At 48.0% G+C, this 11,102-nt stretch overlaps 1 long non-coding RNA gene across 3 annotated transcripts in view; it reads right to left on the bottom strand.

Moving 5' to 3' along the window:
* LOC110389895 overlaps window positions 7,924–11,102 on the bottom strand; it is a 7,077-nt gene continuing 3,898 nt past the window's right edge. The window contains exons 3-5 of one of the 3 annotated variants that reach the window (XR_002433435.1): window positions 9,004–9,059; window positions 8,400–8,597; window positions 7,924–8,205 (exon numbers count right to left, since the gene is read on the bottom strand). This is a non-coding gene — a long non-coding RNA (uncharacterized LOC110389895). Of the gene's footprint in view, window positions 8,598–9,003; window positions 9,060–11,102 lie in introns of all 3 variants that reach the window. The other 2 variants (XR_002433433.1, XR_002433434.1) reach the window with 2 other exon arrangements.

Raw genomic sequence — 11,102 nt, 5'->3', positions numbered from 1 at the left:
GGTGAGCAGGAGGCTTTTGGGGCTGTCCCTCCACTAAGAAGCACAGCAGTGAGGTCAGATGGATCCTCTGGGCATGGTCACAAACAGAAGCACCGGGCTGTGAGGCAGCCTGCTGAGCTGCTGGCTAGCCACAGTGAGGACTGGTAGATAACACTCCCAGGGTTTGAATCTTGTGTGGTCCAGTGTGGAGCCAGGAGTTGTCCTTTATGATCCCTGGGGGACTCTGCCAGCACAGGGTGTTCTGTGGTGCTGTGTCCTGTAAGGCAGGCACCAGGTAACAATGAGAGCAGAGCTTTCCATCTGAAGTTGAAAAGGGATAAGTCTGTTTCCAGCAGCTACCAGCTGCCTTTGCTCTTGAAGGTCTCCTAAGGCAAGAGGAGCAGCAACAACATGGAGCTGGACACTACCAACAGTGCAAGCAGGCTGAGCTGGGGTCAGGGCTGCAGCGCCCGCCTGTCCTTGCAAACATGATGCTGCTGCTGTTTTGGGGAAATGTGTGAACATCCTACATCCCCTGCACAGATGCCTTTGTGTGCACGTATTACTCACCTCCACCATGGAAACAGCTGTGCTCAGCATTTAGCACAACCCACAGCTGGGTAACGCGGCTGCTCTTTTGAGCCGACTTCCCTCAAGGCCTGCATGTACCCAAAGGTGTGCAAGCTGCCTTCTGCCTCATGGCTGCAAAAAAACTTTGCACCTTTCCAGCCAGCTGCTCCCGCTGGCTTGGGGCTGCCCTGGAAACAATACGTTGGGTGGCTGGGGGTAAATGGGCTGCTAACCAGTCCTGGAGGTACATCTGGGCTCCAGCAGAGGAATCTTGGAATGCCTTGTACAAAGTCTTTTACTAACACACACAAAAAGGCACCAAAAAAAAATGCTGCAGAATCCTGGAACTACCTGAAATCAGATCCACCAAAATGTTTTGGCCTGCAGCCCAAAGGAAACCCTCGCATACGGACATCTGGCTGCGACCCGTGACAGGCCTGGGGAGCGACTCTTAACAGCTCCATGTCATAGAGGAGCATTCAAGAAAAACATCCTGAGGAAAGCCGTGGCTCAAACACGCATCTCCTCAGTGAGCCCCTCAGTGAGCCATGTGCTGTAGATTTTGTGCAGGAAAACCTGTCCGCGCTGCAGGCAGGGTGCTCGCTGCGGTCCCTGCTGGGCTGTACACAGTTGCAGGCACTGCTGCATGAAGGGTGCTCACTGTCAGTGCAGCGCTGCTGCTTTTATCTGCATGCTGAAGCACTGCTGGGGTTTTGCTGGTTCTGAGAGAAGAAATACCTCTGCCTCTGTGTGGTTTTTCTTCCCGGGATTTCTTCCTATGTAGTAATGTGTACCCCCAAATTCCTCTGTGCTAAGTAATCTGATGAGTGGTTTCACTGAAAAACAGGAAGAAAAACATATTTATTTAGAAGGGTTGGTAAAGGTGCTCTTTTCCAGAAGTCTGGAAATCCCCTGTTTCCTTCCCCTCCTCCCTCAGTTCTGACGACTGCTTTGGATAAGAGGTAGAGTCAAAATTCTGACTTCAAAAAGTGGATAAAATTTCAATTCCAAAAATGCAACCACCTGCTGGAGCTACTGGCAGTCTGTGCTGCTCTTTCACCATTTTAGTTGCACAAGAACTTTTGGGTTTAGGGAGGATTACAACTTAGGCAGTGCTTGGTAATTGCAAGCAGCATCACGTGGTTGTCATCTGGTCTGGTCCTTGCACACATCCAGCACAGTCTGCAGGGCTCTCTGAAGCACACCCGTGTTTCAGAACACCCACTGCTGCCCCCTGTGCCAGGGAGCAGGGTCCAGCTTGGTGTCTGAGTTCTCCAGGAGCTGCCCATAGCTTGGACTGCTTCTCTCTGGCTTTTCATGTTACTCTCCTCCCCATGTCATAACGATTATTCTGAATTGTAAGAACATTTCAGGCCAGGCTTAGCAACAGAATAATCAGGAGGGAGTATAGTCTCTGTGTAAGGCTAAGCCTGTATTTTCTATAAATGCCTGTGAAGGTATTTAATGTTAGGTACTCTAAGAACAGGTAAGGCACTAGTCATGTAAAATGGGACTCTAAGAAGAGCTTCATCTCTTCTTAGTGCTTCCAAGCATCTGCCTCTTGCAGGGACAGACTCCCTCACACCAACATATGTGTGTGTGCAGGAGCCCACGGCACTGTGCATGCAAATATTTGGCGTGGGATGGCAAGACCCTATGCAAAGCACCAGCCAGGAGGTTAGCACAGGTTTTAGTCAGACTTTCTTTTCTTTCCTGCAAGGGCTTGAGAAGCAGCCTCAGCCAGGGGATGCTGCCCAACAAGACAGGCACTGCACAAGTAATCCTCCCACCTACTTAAAAAAGAGAAATGCTCTGCACTGGAGGTGCAGGTGAGTCTCATAGGCTGCATTGCTGTCAGTTGAAAACAACAGGAGAGAGGAGAGGAAACAAATGCTGAAAGCTGACCTTGTTTTTCTTAGAGTGGCTCACACAGCTGTGGTGCATCTATTTGGACACAACACTGAGCACTGATTTCCACCTTTTCCGTTCCCTTTCCTCTTCCTCTTTCCACTCTCCTTGGTCCTCACAGAAGTGCTTCCTCTTCCAGGCTGAGGGAGGCAGCAGCTCAGGGATGATTTGTTTCCCACAAGGCACTGCCCAGCAGACGCTGTCCCACCAAACAGTGTGAGACTTCTGCTCATGTGCTCCCTGTGCCACCCCTGTCATGGGACTCCCGCTGCTCCACTGCGCCAGGTCAGGTGGGAGGTGGGCACCACCGGACTCCCACCCGTGCCTCCACCAGCCATGGGGCTCCGTCCAGCTTTGTCTGTGCATTTGTGACTCATATAGCTATCCTTTTGTGAGCTGTAAATGAAAGAATTTGGAAAGCTGAAAGCTGATAGCCTTCTACACAGCCTTGTGCTCAGAAGCATAATTGTGCCTGCTCCTTGCTGAAGGTGCTGGTCAAAGTACCGAACAAAGAGACGCTTTTGCTTGGCAAAGCAAGCCCTGTGTGAGGAGGTTCATCCTGAGAAGAAGATGGCAGAGAACAACAGCATCATTTTTTCTCCTGGGAAGCACTTGTCCCACCACTGGGACAGGGTCCATGTCTTCGTCTCGGTCTTTCTTCTTGTCACGGTATTATCTAAGGGTCTGCGTCCGTGACAAGGGGAACAGGCCTGAAAGAAAAAAAAAAGAAGAGAAAGGAGAAAAAAAAAAAAAATTGCCGGCGGGCAGGGGCCGGCCCCGGGTGGTCCGGCAGCTAAAGCGGCAGAGAAGCCACAGACCCGCATCCTGGGGAAACAAAGGGAAGAGGGGAAAGGCAGGGGACTTGTAGGTGGATCCAAAACAAAACAGCGGCACCAGTCTGAGGAGGAACAACTAATTTTACTAAATATATCAAAAATGAGGCTAGTGGAATTGTAACAGAGAGTTTACAGGCTGAAAATCTTACACAGTAAACTGCAGGAGGAGCACGTGCTTTCTCCGCCGGGCAGGAAGGAGCAGACCCCGCGTCTCCCAAGCGGCTTCACCACCCCCTCCAACACAAAGACCCCTGGGGAGTGCACCTCCTCCCCTCCCCCTCGGAGGGTCACACAGCAAAAAAGGCAGTTTGCAGTAACCAGGGAATTAACTCTTTAACTGCCCGTGCTTTACATGATGTAATGATGTGGAATACCGACAGCAAAAATCACAAAACCATGACAGTAGCAGTTGGAGTAAGACTGAAGAACAAATGCAAATGCGTATTGTATTTGCTTGCCTTACATCCTGAAATGCATCCGAAATACAGAAGTTAAGTGTGTTGGAGGAAGTTGTGGCCTATTACACAAGAGGAGTAGTTTGATTGATAGGAGGCTGAGAGGAGTCTTACTGCTCTCTGCAGCTACCTGAAAGGAAATTGCAGTAAGGAGCTGCCAAACTCTTGTCTTGGGTGACAAATGACAGAACATGAGGAAATTGCACCAGGAGAGATTTAGATTGGATATCAGGAAGAACTGACTACCCTCCTTCATGGGGAGGGTAGTCAACCATTGGGATGGGCTGCCCAAGGAAGTGGTGAAGTCCCTGTCCCTGGAGGTATTCATGGCACCAAGGGGAGTGGTTGAGTGCTGGGGTGCAGTAGGTCAGGCTGGTGGTTGGGCTTGATGAACCCGAAGGTCCAGCCCAGATGACACCAGTGATTCTAGGGTTCTCTGACACACAGCCAGGAGCATTGCTCCTGGGCCAGGCCTTTCCAGCAGTCAGCGCAGAGCAAACTGCAACAGTGGGTGTCTGAGAGGAGAGGCAGGGGCTTTCTTCCATCTGCACGCTTTGCAGGTGCTCCTACAATGCAGTCCCTAGCTCTTGACAAGCTTCTGCAGCTGAAGGAACCACTGCTTTCATGATGAGCAGCTGCAGCAGCTCACAGCTCCAGCAGCTGTAGGACACTTGTATAGGGTATCACGGGACAAACCTGCTGAGGCATAGCCAATTTTGTACTTACTAGCTTGGTCTCAATTCTCTTTACTGCACCTGTTATTCCCCTTGCAGCCTCCCACATCCCCAGGATGTGGGACAGGGCCGCCAAGGCAGTGGTGCTTGTTGTCTCTAGAGCACATGTCCCAGCCCTCCTGAGGTACATGATGGAAGTTCTTCTCAGGAGAGCAGCACCCATGCCATCAGGTTTAGACCTTGTCTATTCAAACCATCTCTAATGTTGCTTGGGAGGAGATAAGAAGCTGAATACCCCGAATTCAATATAAACCAAGGTTTGTGCTCATTTTGAGTCCACGTGGATTTAAGGAAGCTTTATGTCTGTTTCACAATCTCAGTTTGGAAAGTTTGCACTGATATGATTAAGTGATCTCTAAGTTACACCTTTTCTTAATTTGCATCAGCCTGGAATAGCAGCAGGGCTTAGATCTTCTGTGATGAGAATTCCAAGGGACCTCCCTCCAAAGGGATTTCACACTGCTGGTGAGATCTGGCCAGGTGGGACACAAAAGGCTGTGGACAGCACAACACTCTCAGAGAAAAGCCTGAAGACATTCCATCCTTCACTGATAGCACAGCCTCGATTTGCAGTTCTGCCTCTGAGCATAGTCCCAAAGTTTACTGGATGGCTGCTAATTTGCTAATGTTGTGCACACAGACCTCATTTGGCTCGTTTGAGGAAATGCTTGCCCTGAGTGCCTAGCATTGCCCTGAAAGGGTCAGAGGTGTGTTTACAGGTTGTAGAGAAAATGGTGTTAGTAACTTTTCAAGAACAACCATTTCATGCAACCAAAATGACCTCATTTTCACTGCGTTATTTCACAGACCCTCACATTCATGCTGGGTGGGCTTGCACCAGGGAAAAAAATAAATGAAGCTGAAGTTGAAGCCATGTCTGCCTGCTGAGCCACACCTTGCATGTCCCATCACGCTGGCTGGAGGCTACCACTGGGGGCAGGAACAGCAGAACCAAAGTTGATGAGGCTTGTGGGTGTCAGTCAGCAGGGCAAGGAGTGGGCAGGACGCGTGTCCTGACTTGGGATCATACTCTTGTGCCAATGGCAGGCTGCCTGCATGGCACTGGGTGGTGGTGATTGGCAAGGTTCATGCCAGCGACCCACTGGAGCTTCACGCTTAGAAGAACGGCTTCACTTGTCACTTGATGGTTCACAGCAAATGCCTTAAAAGGTCATCACTGGGTCTTAGACCTGCCCTGATGTGCAGTCACACATACACACACGCCTCTATATATGACCATATATATGTGAATTTTAGTTCAGGGAGCACAGTAATACACCCAACCACTAAATCAGGCACTGGATAGCGTCTGATTTAATGGTTGGCAACCATGCCTGCGACAAGGTGGTTGGAAATAGATGGTCTTTGAGGTCCCTTTGAGCCCAAGCCATTCTATGATTCTATGATTCTCCTCTCAGCTGGAGTCTCTGATTTGAGGGTTTACTTGTGTCTTGGCCAGAGAAGGGCAAGAACACTCAGCCATCTCCTTTATTCAGCTTGCATAGTGGAAATGAGGTGGGAAATAGCTCCAGGAATGGAAAATGAGCACTTGCTAATGAGAGCATAACGGAAACTGAATTTATTTACTTCATCTCTCCAACACTTTCCTATTATTGGACATAGCCCTGCTGCAAACAACACCTACAATGCTAGGGTTCAGTCCACCAATACTCTTGATTACTGAGTTGTGTTTCTGTTGAGTTTATATCTCTGTAATACTCTGCTTTGCTTTATTTTTTCTCTGTTTCACAGTTTCAAGGTGCTGCAGGAGCAAGGAAACATGATAGCTGGATCTGTTATTATCCAGAGGGAATTAGAACTGGATAGTGAGTTGAACAGATTTGCACAGAAGATATGAAAGGGGGAAAGTTCATAAAGAGGGAAAAAGGGAAAAAACAGGTGTGGTGGGGTGGAAGGTTCAGAGGTAAAGGTGGAGCAATTAGATACGCTGTGATAAGTTGACAGTTGGACTAGATGATCTTAGTGGTCTTTCCAACCTTAATGATTCTACAATTCTATGATGGTCAGTGTAGTTGAACTTCAACGGCTGGGTAGCCAGGGACATTCTAGGGTTAATATTTCAGTACGAGAAGAAAGATGTACTCTAGAGATCCATTGCTTCAGATCCATTGGCTGGTGGCCTTAAAACTCAAAGTGGATGTTGATGAGGTATTTTCCAACCTTAATGGTTCTATGAATCATCATGTGTTTGCGACAGGAGAGACGACAGAATAGTCATACCATATTTGCACAGGCTTTTCTTATTGCTATTGCACAACACCAAGATTTATGCACTTTGTAATTTAATTAAACTCTATCTCTACCTTTCAGATCCTGTGCTCTGATGTGGTTGAGCAATGGCAGCAGTTGCCCTCTTGCAGTTTTTACTCCCGGCACTGCCTCCTTTAGCCTCTGATATGACACTGGCAGTGACTGTCACCAGAGGCTTTTCCAGCTCTGGGAATGCTCAAGTCAGCACAGGCTTTGCTCCTGGGGTGGCAGGGGTATTTGTCCCTGCTGTGCTCTCTGAGGCTCACCTCCATCACTCACCTCACAACAAGTCTTGGTGTCCTTGTCTCTCTCTCCCCCTCAGCAGGGACTTGGGGTGTCAGGCAGCTATAACTCCTGGCTGGAGAGGAGTTTCTCTGTGATGGTGCCATCAACTCCTTCCACACCCCCAAGGCATGCTAAGATCGTCCCCCTGTTTGTGATAGAGAGGGCTGGACCTATGTCTTCCTCTGGGTGTGCCATGCTCTGCTCACCTGTTAGGACAAGCTCACCTCTCCCAGAACATTCTGAGGGTGCTGCAGCCTCTCCTTGATTCCCATATGGCCCCCTTCCTCTTTGGATGTGGGGTGTGCCATAATGTGATTTACCCATGCAATTTGATAATTATGTTGGGTAATATAGCCAAAGTCCATGATGTAGAATGTCTGCACAATTCTGGAAATCATGTGCATTTAGTGGCGTGTTTGATTCAGGAGTCCCATGAAGAAGGTCTTTTTCAGATTGTACGTAACCACAGTGAGAAATCTTTTTCACTTTGTCTCTCAGCAATGCCCATTTTATGACATTAACCACTGCAGTTTACACAAAATCTTCATAACTTAACCTCTTCCTTAAGATCAACTAAATAACTCTTCTGCTTGTTTTCTGACACCTCTTATGACTCCAGCCTGTCAGATTAAAAGCTCTGAAATCCATCCATCCATCCATCCATCCATCCATCCATCCATCCATCCATCCATCCATCCATCCATCCACCTATTGTATCATTCGTTTCTGTCCTTTTACTTCTTTCCGTAGCCATGGGGAGATGGTGATAAAGATATTTCCATCAACAATGACTTTTTCTTAAAGAAAGTCATGTCTAGTTAAAACAATAGGGAAGAAAGGTATATGGAAGTAAATTTTATTTGCTTGAAAATTTTTGTACAGGAAAGCTATCTTAGGAATCAGAAAGAATTTTCAGCCCCAAGCCTCTCAGTGCTTTTCTTTTCCTTTTTCTTCATGGTGAAGAAATGAAGCATGAAGAAAGCAATAGTGTATCTGGTGATGAAATCCTTTCAGATGCTTCTCAGTAGAAGTCTATCCTTTCCTTTTTCTCCCTTAGGTTGCTGCCATGCATATGGCTCTGCCATGCCGCTGGCGAAGTTCAGTATTATTCACACAGAAGTGCAAGGTTTAGGCCTTATCTGCTATTCGTCTCCTATTCAGACATTGCTGCAGTGCAGAGGAAAATCACAAGTTTTTTTCATCTGGTGCCCAATGGAAATTCTGAGACTAATTTCCACCAGCCAGTCTCAGCCTTTCCATTACCACTGATGGACTTTTGAACCTTTGTCATGGCCTCATATGAATAGCACTGCAGTGAGTGATGAATGACTGGCAATAAATGGAAACCTGAGAGTGCTGACCTGGCTTGCTGAGGAGGCTGAGCCCCTGGCCTTCCACGAGAGAACCCTCAGCAGCGCATGGTACATGTGAGAGGGGAGCGTGGGTGGAAGCAGAAGCAGGAGATGGAACATCACATGAGGCACCAACCAGGGGGTCACATCCATCAGAGACTTGTCTCCCAGGGAGATGTTGTCAGCGTTGGTGACAGGAACAATCTCCTACGGGTGATGCAGGCTCATCACCCATGTTGCCCATACCTGACCAGCTGCCAGCATCTACCCGCCTCGCCAGGGGTTGGTGGAGCCCTGACGAAGGGCATGGCTTCCTTGACAGCTGTCAGCAAGGAGATCCTCAGCCTATGCAGACACGGGCACCTGCACTTATTTGCCTAGCAATGTTCTGAGAAAGGAGAGGGTCCCTGCATCTCAAGTAGTATGCTGTTCGCATGGGCATCTGCTGGGTGGTGTTCTGCATGCAAAGGAACAGAACTGCCCAGCTATACACAGGAAGCAAAACCACTAGAGCCCACCGTGCTCGGAGTGGCAATAAATGTTGCACAAACATGTTTGCTGAGGTCTACACAGGGAGGGATTTTAGTAGAAATCAACATGTACAAAAAAATACCTTTGCATTTTCTGAATAGGGATCCTCATGCATCCTTTGGGTCATGAATCCAGACTCTGTAAAAATGGAAGGGGAAATGTCATCTGAAGAGTCATAAGGCAAAAGGAGCAAAACCTTAGAAAGCTCTCAAGAATAAATTATTGGTAAAGATTACAAGAGACCATCAGCAGACTGAATCACCAGAATTTTACCTCACAAGTTGTGACACCCAGCCCACAAAAGCAAAAGAGTTCCTATATCAGACGGCACTTTTCTCCTAACTCCTCTTCCTCTCCTCAGCCTCCAGGCAGATCTGACCTGTCCAGGAGATGGACTTGGATCATCACAACTGAAAATACTGCAGCTGAGCTGTTCTCAAAGTGCACATAGGCCATCAGCTTTGGCTACCTGGAAAAGGACACATAGACCAGACCTAGTGTCATGGTTTTATGATTTTCGGTTATTGGTACTCCACATCATAACATCATGTAGTGAATGTACCTGGTTCTCAGAAGAGAAGGACTACTACATTCCCCATGGCACTTTGCTCCTCTGTTATCATTTTCCAGCTGGAGGGAAAAGATAAAAGCTCGCAGTATAAAAACTTGCAGATCACAAGACCTTGTCCCTTTTTCCTCCGTCTCTCGTCTTGGCAGCACCTCGCTCTCCAGCTGTCTTATCATCGGTAGTAGAGTAAGGCCTACCTTGATTTTGGGACATTCTCTCTCTCTGTATTGGATTTATCAGCTTAAATTGTAATTATATTGTATTATAGTGTGTTGTTTTGCATTCCAATATCTTATTTAGTAAATTAGTTTGTTTCTCCTCAGATTGTTGCTGCTGTTCTTTGCTCTCAGGGCCATCTCCTTACCCTTTTTTCCCTTTTCCCTTTTCCTGGGGCGTGGACCCATGGATCCCCCATCCCCTTTGTCACAGAACCTGGCCGAATGCCCATAAACCGTTGACACCTAGAAAGACGCAGGCTGCAGCGATTATGTTTGATGATGGGCGGCCTTGTATGGCCACTTGGATCTCAGACATCTCCTGCAGGTGTTGTCTGACACTCATCTTCCCTGCACAATATTATTTGCTTTTTCCAGGGTGCCCATAGCCTCAGGGACACTCTGAGTGGGACCTTGCAGTCCTCTGGACACATTTTTCTTCTCCACTTCTGCCTCTCTAGCGCACAGATTCCATTGTTTAATCTTTTTTCCACTTTGGGACCAACCAAAGCATATTTCATTCTGCTGATCTCCTTTTCCACTGCTGATCTTCTACATTATCCCCTTAGCATGATGCGTTTTGGAGGCAGGATACATCGTTACCTTGTGGTACACTAGGGCTTTCTTACTGCACTTTGTTCCCCATTTAACAGCACTTTCATTACCAAGGTAATACTTTCACTGATGAGGATGTCTGTGCTAAGAGCGTGGGAAGCATGGCCCTGGACCCCGCACAGGGCATCAACACAGAGCAGACCCCCTGCTGCTTCTGAGGCTGAGTGCAAGAGTGAAAGAATTTAATTGCCAGCATTTATGGGAAATTGCTGAGCACAAGCCCAGCTGTGGTAAATGTCAGAGTATGCACTCTCAGCCTGTGATAAGAACAACATTGTGTAGTGTCCTTTGATTGTAGGCCAAGCTAATAATGTATTATCTCCTTTTTCCATCAGCTAAATGCATGCACACAGCTACTGCGCTGCAGTGTGTTCCACCTGGCCTCCAGACCAAACCATGCTCTGCAGAGAGTTGTGGCGCAGACTCTGCCTTCCTCTGTTTGGGACTGCAGCAGGAAGCACTGAAAATAGGGATGAAGAAAAATAGCCTTGTGCTATTTTATATATTCGTGTATTCTAGACGAGAAGCTGGACATGAGCCAGCAATGTGCGCTGGTGGCCCACAGGGCCAACTATGTTCTGGGCTGCATTAAAAGAGGAGTGGCCAGCAGGGAGAGGGAGGTGGTGGTCCCCCTCTACTTGGCTCTTGTGAGGCCCCATCTGGAGTACTGCATCCAGGCCTGGGGCCTTCAGTACAGGAAAGACGCAGTGCTTTTGGAAAGAGTTCAGAGGAGGGCCACCAAGATGATCAGAGGGCTGGAGCACCTCTCCTGTGAGGAAAGGT

Source organism: Numida meleagris, chromosome Z (assembly GCF_002078875.1).
Source record: "Numida meleagris isolate 19003 breed g44 Domestic line chromosome Z, NumMel1.0, whole genome shotgun sequence".
In the NCBI taxonomy this organism is placed as follows: domain Eukaryota; kingdom Metazoa; phylum Chordata; class Aves; order Galliformes; family Numididae; genus Numida; species Numida meleagris.
Note: the sequence above shows the minus strand (reverse complement) of the source record. Positions and strands in the feature narration are given on the sequence as shown.